This window comes from Cibotium barometz, chromosome 63 (assembly GCF_041138505.1).
Source record: "Cibotium barometz isolate CiBa-2024 chromosome 63, ASM4113850v1, whole genome shotgun sequence".
NCBI classification, from domain to species: Eukaryota; Viridiplantae; Streptophyta; class Polypodiopsida; order Cyatheales; family Cibotiaceae; genus Cibotium; species Cibotium barometz.
Window position 1 is genome coordinate 12,463,116 of NC_141108.1, and position 20,316 is coordinate 12,483,431.

Below are 20,316 nucleotides of genomic sequence, written 5' to 3' on the forward strand. Positions count from 1 at the left end.
GAGAGAGAGAGAGAGAGAGAGAGCCCATTTTTTGTCGCGCAGAGAGAGAGAGAGAGAGAGAGGTTTTTCAACCCAAATAACTGTGTTTTGAAAAACAGACTACATGGCAAAACAATGAAGATTCTAAAAAGAGAGAGAGAGAGAGAGAGAGAGAGAGAGAGAGAGAGTTTTTTGAAAAACAGGCAGCCTTGCACAATGAGAGAGAGAGGTAAATTTTCAATTACAGAGAGAGAAAGTTCTTATGTGTAGAGAGAGAGTTTTGAACCGTAATTGATGGTCAATGACAATAACACTTATACAGTCCTCCCCAGATTCAAATATGGGTGCCAAATTTCCTTTTAACATTAATTGATTAGACGAGGATGGGATAGAGTATTTTTAACCTTAGGAAAGGAGGGCCAATTAATTTAAAGTGGGTGGAGTTGGGTCTGGATGTTTCGAGAGGAATCTTGTTCTAGAGGTCTCCCAAGAAGTCGTTAACTTGGCCCTTGCCTTACATTTCAACGCTGGGCAAAAAAGAGAGAGAGAGAGAGAGAGAGAGAGACGTGAACGTGAAGACGTTGAGAGATGCTAACGTTGAGAGATGCTAACGTTGAGAGAGAGATGCGAATGTTGAGTACGATCAAGTAGGTGTACGCCTACGAACGTTGAGAAGCATGCTTGACGGGAGAGAGTGTGCGAACAATTGCACGAGAGAGAGAGAGAGAAAGAGTTGTGCAATTTTTTTAAAAAAGAAAATTTAATCGAGAGTGAGCGAAGCGTCGTCAACCTTAGCCTTATCAATTAATTAGTACCCGCTTGTTGTGGGCACTAATTACTTGATATGGGTAGTAAAGCAAATATGGGCAGTATCCTTCCCCAATGCTTATAGTCTTATGAGGAAAGATGATCCATTGCCTATGATATAGAAAGGGCTTTTAAAACTTCATCAATTCACCCAACTATGCACTCAACAAGATCTAGCATGTCCTCTCTACCTACATGATTTTCCCACCGCCTTGCCTTCACATGTAGAAGATCTCGATTCTTTACGACCGCAATCAGTAAGGTTATACACATGGTAGTAATCAATAAGGTTATACACATGGTAGTAAGCTGGATCTCCACGAGGCTCAACAAGTTGATCCTTTCACTTGTGGATTATGCCCAAATCTACATTCTCTACCTAAAGCCTTATAGAGTCCCTAATGTAGATGCAAGGCATATAACAGTACCTTTCCCTAAGAAACGTTTACGTGCTCAGAGAAATAGAATTAAAAAGTCTCTTCTAAAAATCTATTAACGTCTCCCAAGCTAATGGTCACATGTGGATTGTGTCCATGCTTTGCCACACCTTATTCAAATTTCAATTTTGAGGATGGAAAGCTTTGAAGAGGTCATTCAAAGCTCAAAATTTTGACCGAAATATCTTGCTCAAAAGCTATAATTGGGGGATAATTTTATTGATTCTCAACAATTCCTTTTTATTGTTGTTAAACTAAAAAAAATGGAACCTTAAAATATATCCAAGTGAAGTAGTAGGAAGGGTAAAGAATTAATGAAACATGACAAAAGAAAATGAATTAGGAGAAATGGGGAAGGCAAATCAAGAAATGGACATTTCACAAGAATTAATCCATGTAGAGCAAGAAGAAGAAAATGATGAAGGTTATGTGGTGCATCATAAATTGCAAGCTCGTACAATTGCACTGGGAATCAATTACAAGAAGTTAGTACTTCTTTGAAGTCATTGAGTGAAGTTGTCAACAAACTGATAGAATCTTCACGTAGCTCAACCCCAACCTTCTCAAACTCCTAAACCTTCAACCTGAGTTTTCAAAGATTTAGTAAAGGAGCTCCATAGCCAGTATTGACACCCATTGGTGTATACAAAAATATGAAACTTTTAAAATTTTATGGTGAAGAAAAACCTAGAAACAAGGCTTCTATTAATACGTGGCAAGTCCTCAATAGGCTAAGGAGAATCCCGCCAGAGGATCAAGTGATATAAGCTAGTCTGTTAATAGGAAGTCGTGCCTATAAGTGTGGTGGATGAGTTTAAGAAAGTTTGGGAAGTTGCATAAAACTTGAGAGGTGTAGGCCCTTTCTTGCCAAAAAAATAAGGGCATGGACAACCTCAAATAAATTTAAAATGAGGGAGAAACCCTTAATTCAATGCCAGGGTAAGCCCAATGGATTCTTTAAAAGGAAAGACACTTTGAAATAAGCTCACATGGGAAACCAAAGATGTTCCACCAAGGTATCTAACTCTTATATGAGAAGGTCGCATGTTGGATTCATGTTAGTTCACCAATATTTCATTGCCTCTGATACAAAAAGGGCTTTTTTGGAATGCGCACAATATACAACGTGGTACCAACCAAAGGCTCACCAATCCGTATAGTCCTTGTACCATACATAGGGTCCCGAAGGGCACTCAATTAAGAAACATATATTTGTGTATTCTGTAGCTTAGGGGACATATGATCATAATATAAAACTATAATTACTTCTTTAAAAAAAGAGAGTGATTTTCTCTTTATTAATCCACCCAGCCCCATGAACTCAACAAAATCTAGCAAATATATCCCAATTCTTTTCCCACCACCTTGCTTTCCGTGCAGAAAATCTAGACTCTTCAACAAGATTATACACATGGTTAGTATGCTAGATCTTTAAGTGTCCCCCGAAGGTGATCCCCCTTTCGCATGTGGGCACTGCCCATAGTCTAAATTCATGACCTAAAGCCCTATAGGAGAACATTGTCAATGCTGGGTATGTAATGGAATATCATAGGGGATGACAAGTTAGATTTACCCTTTTGTCACACAACATCGTAGATGGATACATGAGGGATAAAAGAGGCTTGGGGGGGAGGAGATGTGCTTGAAGGAGAATCCAATCCAAATAGCCTAGGAACTCACATACATGTGTGTGTGTTTGTGGGTGAGAGAGAGAGAGAGAGAGAGAGAGAGAGAGAGAGAGAGAGAGAGAGATTTTACCTGCCACCATCCAGTAAACAACCAAAATTAGTATTTTAACATTAGTATTATTTAATGGGAAGACAGGTGTCAATCTACCTCCCTTGTTATGGGTGTCACATCTTTATAGACTAAATGACAACGATGAACAACATACCCTCACACTAGGGCATCAAAGGATATAATAGAATAAACACCATGGTAAAACATCTAAGTCCAAGGGGTGATATCCTATCCCATACCAACGTATGTGGACCAAAGGGAGGTAACCCAAAAACAATATAACACATTATTCCGAATGCGCGAATAGAATTATAAGTACATTCTATCACACAACCAGTATGCACAACGTAGAATATAGGTTTACCTATCATTGTGTTAAATGTACCAAAAATATGCACAACCACGTAGAATATATGTTTACCTATTATTGTTAAGTGTACCAAAACTAAAGGCCATTGCCACACTATGCACAACCACATAGAATATATGTTTACCTATCATTGTTAAGTGCGCCGAAAGTAAAGGTGCCATTACCAAAGTTAGAACAAAGTATTCTTAGCCATTAAGTACATTCTATCACAACCACTCAAAAAGTATAGGTTTACTTATCATTGTTAAGTGCATTAAAAGTAAAGGCCATTACAAAAGTTAGAACAAAGACTTCTAAGCCATTAAGGAAGAGACGTGAATGGAAAAAAACAAAGACTTCTAAGCCATTAAGGAAGAGATGTGAATGGAAAAAAACAATTTTATCACAACAACATAGTATATAGGTTTACCAACCCTTATAAAGGGGAAAGATGGACTAGTGCGAAAATAAGGCAACTGGGTGGATATGGGTGCCATGGACTATAATATAAGGATCACAAAGCCATGCTTAGAACTATAAAATGGTGGTGAGCACTAACTATAGTATGGCAGTGAGTAGGTTAGCTGTGTGACGAGCACAAGGTGAAGAGCAAAGCCTATGTATAAGCTAGGATGAGTCAAACTCCATTAAGCAGGATGCAGAATAGGGTTGCATTGAAACATGCAACCCAGCAGGCAGGAAACTCAACTTTAGCATCATGCGAGGAAGGGGAGAAACCCTAGACACTAATGGTTGGGAAGCTTCATGAGAGTTGATGAGCATTGGATATCAATATTAGTGCTTAGTTCAAGCTGGTCATTAAGGTTGGAAATAATGACAGCATTTAGGTTGCCATTAATATTAGTAGTGCAAGTTGGTCATTAAGGTTGTAATATTAGTAGTGCAAGCTGGTCATTAAGGTCAAAAATAATGGGAGCATTAAGGTTGTAATTTTTTTAAAACAAAAAATGTACATTTAAGTGAGGGATAAGAGAGTGATTATCTTGATTGATTCAAGCTGAAAAACATTATGAATGTTTGAGAAAGGCTTGGGTTATTAGTATCCAAAAAAAAATCTTCTATTACTTAGGGCTTAAAAGCCATCAAGGTCTATAATGCCTAGTACATGTGGTGTGAATGGATAATGAGTATGTGAAAATGGGTCCACCAAGGATCATGTTTTTTCAATCACCCACCACCACCATAACCCATTTTTAGAGGGTAGTAAAAATCAAGGCTAGTCCCCATCCCCCCCAATATATATATATATATATATATATATATATATATATATATATATAGAGAGAGAGAGAGAGAGAGAGAGAGAGAGAGAGAGAGAGAGAGAGAGAGAAGTACATTCTATCACAACCATTGCACACAACATCAAATATAGATTTACTTGTCATTGTTAAGTGTGCTGAAAGTAAAGGCCATTACTAAAGTTAGAAAAAAGACTTATAAGCCATCAAGGAAGAGGTGTGAATGAAAAAGTTCAATTTTATAGGTTTACATATCATTGTTAAGTGCACTGAAAGTAAAGGCCATTACCAAATTTAGAACAAAGACTTTTAAGCCATCAAAGAAGAGGCGTGAATGAAAAAAACCAATTTTATCACAATAACTTAGTATATAAAAAATCAAATTTGTCACAACAACTATGCACAGCATTGTAAAGGGAACAAGGGGATAATAACCAAAAGCATTTACCAAAGTCAACATAAATGAGGATAGGTTCTTCACAACATTGTAAAGGGAACAAGGGGATAATGATTAAAAGATCAAAGTCAACATAAATGAGGATAGAGAGCTTATGTGAGGGGATAAGAAGCATTTACCAAAGTAAATAGAATGAGGAGAGGCTCTTCACCCTAATTGCATAAGGCCAAAAATATAAGAGCTTATGTGAGGCCCACAAAAACACACTTCTAAGCAAAATAGCAATGGTTAAATTTAGCACATATGTTGTACTTTAATCTTAAAAATGCATGTTGATCATCAACAGAGATATGAAAAATAGTAAGCACTAAGAAAATACACATATAAAAATAAAGGTGTCAAACCTTAGATTGAGCTATGTTGCTCAATAGAGACCATAATCCTTAGCATGTGGAGCTCGATACCAACCACATAGGCATAACCATGGCCATCACCTCCACTAATAGAGGCTATCTTTTTAATGGGACAACACGAAGGCAAACATCATTTGTACACTGTTAGCGCAATTTGTACACCATCGCTAGCACGTTCTTATAGAAAGCATGGCATGATTCAAATGAATGCTAGACAAGCATATGTTGCAAACAGAAGCAAAGATAACGAAAGGCCAAGCTTGTTGAGTGAATAGTACAAAGGCATTACACCTTAGTGAAAATAAGCAATTATTAATCTTTTAAGTCGTTAAACACTATGAACGTGTAAGAAAGGCTTGGGTTATTAATATACATTTTTTATTTTTTATTTTACTTTTTTTTGGCAAGGAACACAACGCACCCTTATTTCCACTCCATCTGGTGGAGCAAGGGGAGGAGAGAATCGAACTCACAACAATTCAGATAGAGTGAACGCCACTATCCGAAATGCCCGATGCCCCAACCCTAGGTTATTAATATACAAATTATGAATGTCTAAGAAAGTCTTGGGTTATTAATATACAATTTACAAAACATATCTTGTATTAAAGGCTTTAATTAAAGCGGTAAGCCATCAAAGCCCAATGCCCCAACCCTAGGTTATTAATATACAAAACATATCTTGTATTAAAGGCTTGTATTATTAATGTTTAAGAAAGGTTTAGGTTATTAATATACAAAACATATCTTGTATTAAAGGCTTGAATTAAAGTTATGGCTTGTAACCCGACGTAATGGTTGCCTACATCGCATGGTGCTACCTTGTAACTCCTGAACCCATAGGTGTGTGTGTGTGTGTGTGTGTGTATGTGTGTGTGTGTGCATGTATTTGTAAAAGGGTACGTAGGACCCTCATGTAATAAAATTGCCCAATTAAAAAAAAACGTATCTTGTATTAAAGGCTTGAATTAAAGCGGTAAGCCATCAAGGTCCATGATGCCCATGAGTAGGTCAGTTGATTTAAGTGGATGGTTTGTAACCCGAGGTAATAGGTTCGATCCATGGCTGCCTACATTGCATGGTGCTACCTTGTAACTCCTGAACTTATAGGTGTGTGTGTGTTTGTAAAAGGGTATGCGGGATCCTCATGTAATAAAATTGCCCAATTTAAAAAAAAACATATCTTGTATTAAAGTAAAGGCTTGAATTAAAGTGATAAGCCATCAAGGTCCATGATGCCCATGAGTAATATTACACAGATATTTAATTAATAGCCTCACTCTCCCTGAGTCCTCTCCTTTCTTTATTGTGTCTCTCATGCATGTGTTTTGCTGATTATAGCCTACTCCAAGGGCTAGTACCCATCCCTGTGATGCTTGCAACTCTTCTTTGAGATTGGAAGGTGGTGCTTTGCATCAATGGCTGAAAAAAAAATGTTTTTATTCAAGCAATCAAAATAAAGGCAATACTTGAAAGATTTAGTACTAAAAATTAGAGAAAATACAAAGATTATAACTAAAAATTTATGATTTTATTCCTTGAAACTAAAGGGAATCATGGATGTCAAATTTGGCAATACTTGAAAGTTAAAGAAAGATTTAGTACTAAAAATTAGAGAAAATACCAAGATTATAACTAAAATTTATGATTTTGTTCCTCAAACTAGAAATCATGAATGTCAAATTTGGCAATACTTGAATAAGTTAAGAAGATTTAGTACTGAAAATGTGAGAAAATACCAAGATTATAAATAAAATCTATGATTTTGTTCCTTGAAATTAAAGGGAATATTTTAACCAATGATTGTTTTTTGTGTTAATGTGAAATTATTGCATTTTTGGTATAATTTGTTTTTGCGTTGTGATCGTTCAACTTTTTACCATCTAAAAACGGTTTAAAAAAACCAAATTAAAATCCAAATCCGCGCAGTTTCTGGAAAATTAAAAATACTGTAAATAAAAATCCAAATCCACGCAATTTATTGTTACCATTTTTCGCAAAATACTTAATCTTGGTATACTATTGACAGTAAAAGGGAATCTAGGTGAGTACGAAATGCACCGCCAAATATAGATTATATGTTTTTAGAAAAGAATACAATTTAATTTTGAGGTTTTTTTTAAATAAAAGCTTGAAAATTAATGATGTGTACTATAGTACTTAATAGTGAGTGTGGGGACAATAGCCCAACAATAAAGCTCTAGGTCTCGAGTTCGAATCTTGACTCACCCCTCCTCCACCTTAGGGTGGAAAAGCATGGCCAAAAACAAAAATTAGTAGTGTCTTAATTTTGTGCCCGTGCCATTTCGTACATTCTTAAGCAGGTTCAAGTAGCTGTTCAATGTGAACGCAAGTAGGAAGGGGTTTCTAAGTTCACAATCCATGATGGCCATATCAAACAGGTTTGTACTTTGTATGGCTTGAGATCATACATGGACAAGGAAGATCCATCACACCAAGACCATCATCGGGTATGCAATGGAGGGGGATCCACTCAAAAGGCGGGGGGGGGGGGGGGGGATTTTGGCAGGTGCTTATGGATATGTAAAGCCCATATGCCCCACACATAAACTTAGCAAAGTCTCTCTCTCTCTCTCTCTCTCTCTCTCTCTCTCTCTCTCTCTCTCTCACACACACACACACACACACACACACACATGCGTGTGTGTGTGTGTGTGTGTGTGATATACGTACATACATATTACATATACATGTATATATGGAGAAGAAGGGTAAGAAGAGCCTTTTGACTGACAAGCATAAGAAGGGTAAGAAGAGCCTTTTGACTGACAAGCATAAGCCTAGGAGCATGCCACAAGCAAGTATACATACATACATACATACATATACATATATATACATGTATATATGGAGAAGAAGAGTAAGAAGAGCCTTTTAACTGACAAGCATAAGCCTAGGAGGATCCCACAAGCAAGTATATATATGTATGTTTGTATGTATGTGTGCATATAATATTACACGCACACACATATATACATATATATATGTATATGCATACATACATACATATGTATGTATATACATGTGTGTGTGTGTGTATAATTATATATATGTATATATATATATGCTTATAAACATACGTACATACATGTGTGTGTGTGTGTGTGTGTGTGTGTACACACACACACACACACACACACGTATATATATATGGAGAGAGAGAAGCTTGAATCAATCCCAACATCACATCAAAACCCAACTTCCATGAGAGGGAATGCCATTGTCCATCCTTGAAATTCCTCTTAAGTGGCATAATTTTATAAACACGCTTGCAAAAGCAATCCTTGCTTCTCTCAAGCACCAAGAAACTACTCAACGTAAAGTTTCTAATAATCTATAAGACAAAATGTAACATGAGTGTGTGTGTATATGTGTGTGTGTGTCCCATTGAGAGAAGATACCTTGGCTATTCCTTCTTGGGCAAATTTAAAAGTACACTTGTCATGAAAGGTGTGCTATTGTTTTTGACATAGACTTGCTCACATCAACTTTCAAATTGACACTATCATAAAGATATTTGAATTTCAAGACAACTAAATAAGAGGAAAGACAATTGTGTAGTATACAACTAACAACACATTGTACTTTAAACCTTTCTAGAATTGTATATGGTAGAAAGAGAGAGAGAGAGAGAGAGAGAGAGAGAGAGAGAGAGAGAGAAGCATGGCATGTATAAAGGACAAGAAAAAGGTGCCTTGGCTATTCCTCGGGCAAATACTTGTCATGCAAGATGTGCTACTGTTTTCGATATAAATTTCCTCAACAACTTTCAAATTGACACTATCATAAAGGTATTCAAACTGTACAGCAACTAAATAAGAGGAAAGACAATTATATAGCCCATCATTGTGCATGCATACAACTAAAGTCACATTATACTTTCAACTTTGTATACCCTACCGTTATACTTTCAACCTTGCATACCCTACCATATGTAATCATGTTCTAGTTTTGAATGTGATGCATATCAACCATAAGTAATAAGGTGCCTTTAATATCAACGACCTATATAAAGTCACTCAACTACCTATATGAACACATCAACTACCTATATGAACACATCAACTAACTACATGAACACGTTAACTACTCCATCAAGTCAAAGACAATGATTTTTTTCATTCTTCATCAAAATAAATATAGAACCAAACAATCTCTAATTGTGACCTAAGGCATTTTCTTTTCTCTTGAAATCATTCCTAATTTGGGGACTTAACAACTAGCATTATCTTTGCACTTAGCTATTGTACTCAACATCTAGCAACAACATTGACTCCTTGTAGTTTTGTCTCACCCCACAAAGTTAGCGTTCTTTCTTATACAAGGAAAATTGGTTGTGCTTGAAGAAGGTCCTTGTATTATACCCATGAGTGTGTGAAGGGTATGGCTACCATGATAGGAACTTCTTTTCATATCTCCCTAGCTACATTCATGTGATGTTTCCCATTCTCCATCACTACATACATACATGCATGCATACATACATACATACATATAGGTAAAAAGTTAAGAGGGCTAATGTTTATCAAAGAGTAGTTTAATAGTGTCAATAGGTTGGTGAATACCATTTCATATAAACATTAAAATAATCAGCTATGTGTTGGAAAAGCATTTGCTCAATGCTCCATCCTCATGTTGCCAGTGACATATGTGCTCTATTTTGTATGACCCCCTACATGAGCACTCAAACAACGTTTGAGAATGAGTTGATAGATGAGTGGAAATTTCTCATGCTAGTTGAGTTCTTTTTCCTTGTAATTTAATCCACCTCGAAAGCCATGGAGGTGTGGAAAGACTTTGAGGAGATATCCAAGCCTAAGAACGAATCAATGAAAGAGTACTATAGAGAGGTTCGATCTAATATGGGAGAACTGGGACCATGTGATGGCACATTCCACAATTCTAGTCTAAGTTGTGGGAGAAGAAACATAGCAAGGGGTGGCACATTCAAGAGTACTAGTCTAGGTTGTGGGAGGAGAACATAGCAAGGGGTGGCACCATAAGCACCATCAATAAATTCACAAAAGGAATTCATCAAGATGAATTCCTTTGTGCAGTATTTGGATCCAATGCTCTACCTTAAGGTCCAAAAAGATAGGCCACAAAGTATGTAAGAGGCCTTTCTTGCAATTGACATAATACAAGGAATAATGCATTAAGTTGGGGGTGGAAATGGTACCACTCCTAGTTCTCCAATTGCTATTTCTTCTTCTATCGTGCATGTGATCATGTAAAAAAGGCCTTGGACACATTGTTGCCTATATTCTCTGATCTCAAGCTCTAGCGGGGGCTCCACTTGATGCAAGCAGGGGCACCCCAACCACGTGAGGGTGGACTACAAAACATGGAATGTTTCAAGTATCATGAGAATCAAGGTGTAATTGCAATAGAGAATCCTTGTGTGATATAGAAGAGAACTGTTGAAAGAAGTGGCTCAAGGAGTGATAGAAAAGTGGTTCAACAAGGGAAGTCACCAACAAAAGGAAAAGGTCTAAAGCAAAAAGGAGACTAAACCTTGCCTAAGAGAAAAAAGAAACCCACTCACACGTAAATCCTCTCTCAATAAGATTGGAAGGCATGACTTTCCAGTTGGGACAAGGGGTTGAGGATTATGACGACTTCTTATAAGACATGAAGGATAGAAAGGTAAACACGATAATGGGATGATATATACCTCAATGCCCAAGGCTTATGACTTCTTATAACACATGAAGAATAAAAAGGTAGACACGATAGTGGGCTAATACCTAGTTTAATACACAAAGGCTCATCAAACAATGGTCAAGCACGGCAATTACTTACCACAAGGCACACGACAAGGCAAGCATGGCAAGTACTTACTCACCCCATACGGACACATGACAAGGCTTGTGGTCCAAGTAAATGTCGTCTCTCCACTCTGAGCACTTGAGCCTTACACGAGGGAGAGAAGAAGATGAAGAATGCAAGGGTATTATTGGCTTGCACCTCTAGCCACTCTTGGTAGAGAAACCCTCTCTTGTGGAAAGCTAGGGTCCTCAACCTTGCCTTCCTCATTGTCACCATAAAGAAGCCTTACAAATGGATGGGGAGAAAAGAGAGTGAGAGCTAAGCTCAACCTCTACCTCAATGCCTTGGTGAGTGAGAGCATGGGGGATAAGGGGAGACACAAGCAAGCATCAATTAGAAGAGCCAGAAGACTCAAACTCTATTGTGAGAATGGGATTATGTGCTTTCTCATTAGTTAAAATTTTGTATATACAAGACTCATATTTACAATGCCAGAAAATTTTGCCATAACCTCCTTTGTATGGCTGACCATTTCTCATTTTTATCATTCTATTTTCAACTTAAATTAATCCCAATTAGACGTAAAGGACTCTAATCTACACAATTCTTAATTTCCAAGAGAGTAACAATAAGAAAATTTTAATTTATCTTTTTGTTAATCATTCTCTAGGATAAAGAAGGGCTGAATTGTAAAGAAGAGAAGGGGGATGGTCTTTTCATCAAGGCATAGCATTAGAATTTACTTCAATCAACTATAAAACAGGAAAATCAAGAAAACCATAGATTTAAAATTAAAAAGTAAGAAAAATTTAGCTTACATAGAGTTGTAAGCTTTCCTTTGGCTTGAGGGATTGAGGGTTCTACTCTTGTTTGAAGCAAGAGTGGCCACCAATTACTTTGGAGAGGATTAAGTCAAAAACAATTGAATTATCAAAAAAATTCAATATAAATGGCTCTGGGTAGGAGTAGAGTAACAGTGCATAAACACCATTAAGCTTTTACAAAAGGGGGAGGCTTCTATTTATAGGAGAAATGAACCTCTAACCAAGCAAACTGGTTCTAGAATTTTTCAGATCAGTTTGGTCAATTTTTGACCATTTTTAGGTCAGTTTAGCTTACTTTTTGGATCTAGTTGAAACAGGAGAGAGGAGAGATAAAAATATCTCATTATTTTTGAGTTTAAAACTCCTCCACACATGTGAAATAGGTGCCTCCTTCATGAGGGGAGATCCCCACACTGAGGTGTCAAAAATACATCATTTCCTCTAAATATCTCTTAATTTTTAACTAATAAACCTTGTACTCAGTCAACTCTTCATCTTATGTGAGCATTTACTCATTTTTGGGGGTTTTTCTTTTATTCTTCAATTTATCTCCCCTCCCTACATTTGGATTAATCTTATTGGTCCATTAGGAACCTTAATTGGACCATGATCCAAAAATTTCTGAAAATCTGGACCCTTCGGCTAAGGTCCTTTTTACCTATTTTCAATTAATTTCAATTGCACATTGGAAGGTTATTTTTGAATTTTTGTTTCAGGGAAAACCATTTTAGGCACTAGGAGGATTTTTATATCCAAAAATATCTCAATTTTGAATTACCTCCCTCTAGAATTTTCTCTCTCCAGGCCAAAACAGGGGGAGGTTCTTATACGTGCACACCTCAAAAGCTGGAGGGAGGAATCTTACAAGTGAGCATCTAGACCTTATTCAGTGCTACATTGATGACTATTTATTTGGCTTTGTTTTTTGATGCTTGGGCCTACTGTCACTCTATTTTGTTATGGATTTGGTGGTGTTTTACATTAGGTCAATGCTTGAGGATCCTAGTTTGTTTTTTTGGTTACCTTCATGCATATGTTTAAAGACAGGAACATTCAAGTTTGATCTACAATACATAGATATACTTAAACATGTGAATTTGCTCAAAAACTAAACAATTTTTATTCTTTATTTTCTATCCAAAGTGTTCTACCAGAGTATGCCGAAGCAATGGCAAGGACCATGGCTTGAGAGGCACGTTTTGAGAAGGACCATGCAAATCGACGTCACGCTCGTCATGTTTTTATAGATGATGAGTGTGACTCAACTCGATTTGTTTTGGTGTATGTAGTGGACAATGCAACACATGGTTTTTGTGTTTGCTTGCGACCAATGATTCTGTCTTTAATACAGATATTGTTGGGTATTGTTCCATGCAATCAAAAAATTATAGTTGGAGTGGTGTTTTAATTTTGTATGGTGATTGATGTGATCTTCTAATATGTCTTTTGCTCACTTTACATTGTTTTTTGTTGTAAAATTTTATCAAGTAACTTCTAATTTTTTAGGGTCTGTTGCCAAGTTTCGCTATAATTTTCAAATAGCTCGAAAAAGGTTGCTTAGTGTTTGGTAAGACTCTGGCATTTGTTTCTTGGAATACTAAGACGCTGCTCATCAACTCAAAATTAACTTAAAACCTATAGATGAGTCCTTAACGTTGCTAGTATACAAATGAGAATAAGTCTAATGGAGAAAATTCAAGATTATGCTTAGTGCAACATTGACATTTATTTCTTGGTCAATTAGTTGCGTTGGAAAATGTTTTGTAATATCAATAGGAAGAGTTAATTTGTTATTTTAAAATGTGAGTTCTTTCTTTGTAGATGGAAATTTGCTAAATATTGTATTTATAAATATTTTAAATTGTTATTTTTATTTAGCCATTTGCTATTTTGACATGTTGATATTCTAAAAATTTAGATAATTTACATATATGTGTCATAAAGGTCTCATTTTTATTCTTTCTTCTCACCTTGGAGATTTTTATTCTCTAAGCAGCCTCCTATTCTTTTACAAATATGGAAGAAGCACCTTTTTAATTCCAATTAGTTTCTAGAACTTTAAACTAACTTTTTTTACAAACCTTTAATCAAACCAAGGAGGAGTTTCTAAGCCTAGCTAACCCACATGAATATAGCATAAGTGCACAAGTTGTTTACTTAGATGATTCACATAAATATTAGGTCCCACATGATTATACATGGAGAAGAGAATGATTTTAAGAGGCATTTATAATGGTATTTCAACAATATTTCCCTAGATTATTATGTCATTTGTGCGATAGTTCTTGTTGTCTTAAAAGAGTTTATAAATATCGTCCCAAAGTTTCTCCCTTATGAAATGCCACATATGTATATGTGTCTGAAAATGTGAGCGTATGAGCTAAAGAGGAGGCTCGGCCCTAAAATTGGTCTCTTGTGGCCCCAAGATGGCAAGGAGGTTTCTCCTTGCTATCTTCATCAAGGTCTCATACAAAGTTATTTCTTTAAATGCCCTTTTTGTAATGACCTCATCAACTTCATCATAAATAGCAGCCCCGTTTCGCTCAAATTGAAACCACAAGTCACAAATAAGTGATGGCCCTGAGATAGAAGGGCATATCTAGGGAATGAAGATAGGATGTGATAAGAGGCCTTGGTCAGAGAAAAATAGCTAAGTGAGTTGCAAGATGATGTGGATCTATAATTAAGATCATCAAGGAGAAAATAGAGAGGTATGTTCCTAAGAGAAAGCTTCCCTATAGATGCAATATGAAAGAAATGAAAGGATTACAAAAGATAAAAATGCCCAAGGAACTAATTTTATAAGAACAACTCTATGAACATTAAAAAAAGATAAAATAGTGGCAAAATAGGCATGTGTAGGCTTTGGATGTAAATGAAGCAATGAAAAGTGAGCATGGCCATTCCAAAATAGATTTGGAGAAAGAATTATAGGCAGCAAATAGGGAGATCAATGAGTCAATAGATGCACTACAAATGAAAAAAAAGACTCATGCCAAATCCATATATGCCCAAATCTAAAGCCTAAAGGTAAACCCATGCCCAAAAAAATCCCAAGGAGGTTTGAAAGTGAGCTTCCAAGTGTCAAGGATGCATTTGCAAAGACACGTGAAGAGTTAAATGCAAAAATCCTAAGTTTGGAAAGGGATTTGCAAGTCTATGTGGATAAGGCCAAGGAGGCCAAGGAGCTCAGAAAGCTTTTGGCCTCGCCTAGAAATGAATATGATTTCTTTACTACTAACACAACAACGGCAATGATGTGGATACAGAGTCAATGGTGGCAACAACCAGGCTTTCTTTACTACTAACACAAAGAAGAAGGGTAAGGATACTAACTCTTCAGATCAAAGGGTAAGGATACTAACTCTTCAAATCAGAAGATATATAGATCATGTATTTGCCTTGAAATTATGTTTATGGATGTCTATTAGCATATTCACATGAAAAATCTCCACAATTTCATTGCTATGCTAATAAAAAAATCCATTCTTGTTACTAGGTTACGTGGAGGGAGGCCACAAATAGAAAATTTTAGCAAATTGTGGGTTAATATTTTGGAGGCAAAATAGTGCGAGTTGTCATTTTGGGGTAGAAGGGTTTTTTGTCTTTTTAAGAACAAATGTAAATTTAAAAAAGTGCTTAGGTTGTAAGTCCTACTACATCATTTTAATTAATAGAGAGATCTATGATATGCAAAAGTGTAAGTTGACTATGGTTACTTTCCAAAAAGGATTTTACTTATCTCTACTTTCCCATTTTAAGGAGCTAGTAGGAAGGTTGAACACTCGACAAGTGGGGGAACACCAATCATATATTGATATGCAAATTAAGACACCTTATTAGGTCCTACTTAAAGGTATTTAGATTATAAAGGGAGAGCCATTGGACCCAAATTTTATTGAATTTCACCACATGAACAACATGATTGGTAGACTATAACTATCTTCACACTCCTTGAATTGATGATACTTGGTTATCTCAAATGCATAAGAACGCTAACAAAATCACAATGATTTCAGCCTCTAAGAAAGGACTGACTTCTAGGAGCCATGACGGGAAGGAAAATGTATGTCAATAAAAAAGTACGAAGGTTTAAGAGAGACACATGAGAGAGAGAGAGAGAGAGAGAGAGAGAGAGAGAGAGAGAGAGTAACTATACATGTAGAATATAGAATAGCTATGAGGGTCTACTACCAAAGAACTTCATGAAATGATCCCCCTCTCCACCATCCCCCCTGCCCTCCCACACCCCCCCTCCCCACATCCCCGTTCCCTCCCCCTACCCCTTCTCAGGGTAGTATAGAACCATGTATGAATTGTAGACTTGTATTTAAATACCCCTATTTCTATATTTTTACATTTTTTAAACATAATTGCTTAACTCCCTCTTGTATGTACACATGTAAATTTTGAATTTCAAACCCCTTATGTAAATTTATATACATGAATTACATTAAACAACACTCCCTCTATTAACTAGCGTGCTATGTTACATATATGTAAGGTGCCCCCCACCCCCCCCCCCCCCCTCTCTCCCTCTCAAGGTGCCAACTCTATAAAACCCATATAACCATGTATGAGTAGACTTATATTTAAAATAACCCATATTTTTAAATTTTTAACATTTTTTTATACAATTGCTTATCCCCTCTTGTATGTATACATGTTTAGATTTTTCATTTCAAACCCCCTATACATGAGTTATATTTAACAAATATTTGTTTAATTACCTCCTACATATGTACATCATGTAAGTCCGTACCTCAATTACGAAAACCCCCTCCATTAAGTACTGTACTATGTTACATATACATAAGGTGCCCCCCCTTCCCCCTCCCCAACTCGAGGGAAATGATGATAGAGACCAAAACAATATTGCAAAGCTAAAGATCTATTCTTGAGAATAAGGAGGAATAAAGTGACCAAGGCTAGTCTTGCCACCTGTCTTCTTCTAATGATGCTTAGTGTATGAAGTTTGAGTCATATGATGCTTGTGGCATTGAATAAAAGTTTATAAGGATATGGTCAAATATCTTAATGTTCATAAAGCATCAATCTTTTATTCAATGCTTGTGGCATTGAATAAAAGTTTATAAGGATATGGTCAAATATCTTAATGTTCATAAAGCATCAATCTTGATAAGATCTAGGATCCGTACTCTCTCTCTCTCTCTCTCTCTCAATTATTATCCTTACAATTCCCACCTCTTTGTTAAAGTATTGTCACATCATTGTAGTTACAATTCCCACCTTCAATGTAATAGTGATCACCTATTCTCAGACAAATGAAAATCGAATCTATTGACACTCAAAGGAGGACAGAAAACAAACCTCATCACTTAAGAATCAAGCAATAAATAGGGAGATTCCTTTTCGCTCAATGTGAAGTGGCCTTCCTTTTCGCCTAGTGATACATAGTTGTCAAGGGACAAGGCATATGCTCAAAAGTGAGTAGGCTAGTGGGTGCACGATCATTGTTGTGTAACTACTAATGAAGTGTATAGTGATAAGTAGTGGTTAAGGGACAAGCCATGTGCTTAAAAGTGATAAGGCTAGTGGACCATCATGATGGTGTAGCAAATGATCCCATGTATTATATAAAGGCAATAAGGGGCATAATAAATAGCCATATGTAGGTGAGGAACTCAAGATCTCCTCCTATAAGGGCTATAGTACATAACCATGTTTAGTTCAGGAAATTAAGACGTACTACACCCCCCCTCTCTCTGTGTCTTTATATATATATATATATATATATATATATATAACTAGATGTGGAAATATTGGAAATTCTTAGTAATTATTATATGGGGTGTAAGCATTTTCACAAAGATGCCAAGATCTGATGCAATAGTGAGCGAGGGTGAGATGAAACCAAAGAAAAAAAAGCATATATATGTATATATGTGTATATGTAGGTATATATGTATATATATATATATATGAGAGGAGGTTATTCTCTCCAAATGCAGACCATTGATTTTTACACGTGTGCAGGGAACCCTAGGTTGCAGCGTGGCGAAGAGGAGCCCAGGGGACCGGATGCTGCAGCAAAGCAGCCGACGCTCAACGTAAGCTGTGTAGAAGGTGAGGCGGCGCATTGTGTTTCAAGGGCGCTAAGAAGGCGTAGTCCTCCGCCTCCTCCCGCCTCTCTACCTCCTCCAGGCTTTCCGACGCCCTCTCTAGCGCCAGCCCGCCCTTGTATTCTTCCTATCCCCAGCAGCTTCTGCTTTCAGTTGGCCGGCCTTCTCCTTCTTCATGACATCCGTAGAGGATTCTGAATTGCAATTACCTCCGTTAACACATGTTAATCCAATTGCCTGCTGATTAATCAACTTCTTCCCTATGTTATATTAGGCCCATTACACATCGCTATACCCCTGCTTTTTTGTTTTTGTTTTTCGAGCTGGGGTCAGAGACAAGCATGAGACTCGAACAGAGGAATGCTTTTGTCATTAGCTTCATCGTCTCGGTATACCCTTGCCTGCCCATGCTGATGTGGTGGGGATATCCACCGCCCATAATTCATGGGCAGGCAATCTCCCTCGCCCATACATGGGCGGTGGGTATGTGTAGCAGGCCTTAAGGAAGAGTTTCACAAAGTTGCTACGTGGCAAGAATTTGGAGGTTCGGGAAGGGGAGGAGAAGGTTTGAAGAGAATTTGATTTTGGAAGCCTCAAAAGACGTGCGAACCATGAGTTCCCAACTAGTATCTATAATAAACTTATTATCAGATAGTCTATTTGCCTATGGATTAAAATAACTGCATACATGAGCACATTCAAGTGAGACTCTATTTATGGTTTTAAGTAAAAGAAGTTAACCACCTTGTTAGCATTCACCATTAATCTTAAACTTTGATTGAATCATTATTAAATCCTATGCTCAAGGAGCCTTGTTGTACACCACCCCCTCAATCACAGGGGCCAATGATTGAGATTTGCAAGCTTCGAGCTGAATTCAATTTGAAAATGCTTTGTTCATGTGGTGACTCATAACCTATTGTGATTCCCTCTTGTGCTGGATGCCTTATGATATGTTTTAACACTTATGCCATTTGCTTCTTCTCATGGTCCATTTGCTCTCAAGGTCTCTCTCCCATGACTTAAATGAAGAGTGGGGCTCTTGTGAAGGTGAGCACTATGTGGCTAGCACCCAAGAAGAAACATGAGTGGTGATGACAACCTTCTTGTGGGCTTCGATGTTCCACCCAACCCTTCAGCATCAATCCCAATATTCAACTCCAATGGTGATTCACTATGCATGATGTCCCGTTCCCTAGTACTTGCATATTTTTCCCACCTTGCAAGCTAGGGAACAACCTCCTTTGGAAGCTTCTCAACCACACTAGTAGGCTTGCCACCTTGGAATGTTTGTAAAGATAAGCGATGACTAAGTAATATTAGCACTTATTCCTTCAAATCAAATCATATGCATTGTATATAAGAGTCCAAATTAATTATAAGTATAATCACAAACCTTAATCAAAAGACTAGTAATTAAGGTCTTGTGATTAATAAGTATAATCATAAGACCTTAATTAAGAGACTAGTGTCTTATCAATGCTTAGAAATGCTACAAAGGATAAAATTTACAATTTCCTACAACCATTAATCTTACAAAAATCAAAAAACTTTAGTGATATTTAAAAAAAGATAGAAAATTATCAGTTCATGCTTTAATATTTTTCACTTACAACAAAACCTTGAAAGGAAAATTGTAACCTACATCAAAACCTTGAAAGGAAAATTGTCACTTACAACAAAACCTTGAAAGGAAAATTGTCACCTACAACAATCCAAAATCATAGACATGCTAGTGCATGACTATGAGTGTTTGGCCAATTGTTGTCCATGTTCAAATGTAATCCACTCCCTAACTTTAGTGCATGAGGCGAATTCTTATATTTAAAGGTCAACGTGTTAGAATAGAAGTGAGCAATGATTCAGCCTAACATAAGCACCTGATCTAGTGCCATAATTGCTTGTTGTGTTGAGGTTCTTTTTATGAGTATTTTGTGATCTCTTCTTATGGGTTCTTATGGTTTTTCGTGTTTTTATATTTTTCAAGATTTCTTAATAGAAAAATAGTAAACAAACTAACAAATGGATAGAATTGTGCAAGACAATGTAAGTAAGAATTTTTATCTTTTTTTATTTTTTTGCTTTCTAGAAGTCCAGTCGGATCCGTGCACATTCAAGATATCAAGCAATAGTATCCAAAGCTACAACTTGGACGGACGCCCGTAATAATGATGTGACGGAGTATTTATGGCAATTCCTCATTGATCACCTTTTTACATAACTCATTATTAAGGCTAA

General features: G+C 36.7%; 1 long non-coding RNA gene across 1 annotated transcript; it reads left to right on the forward strand.

The window, feature by feature from the left end:
- Positions 1 to 17,631: 17,631 nt before the first annotated feature.
- LOC147603704 (uncharacterized) lies at positions 17,632 to 18,725 on the forward strand. The gene is made up of 2 exons (XR_015265503.1): positions 17,632 to 17,701; positions 17,993 to 18,725. It is a non-coding gene; the product is annotated as an uncharacterized LOC147603704 (long non-coding RNA).
- The last annotated feature ends 1,591 nt before the right edge of the window (positions 18,726 to 20,316 follow it).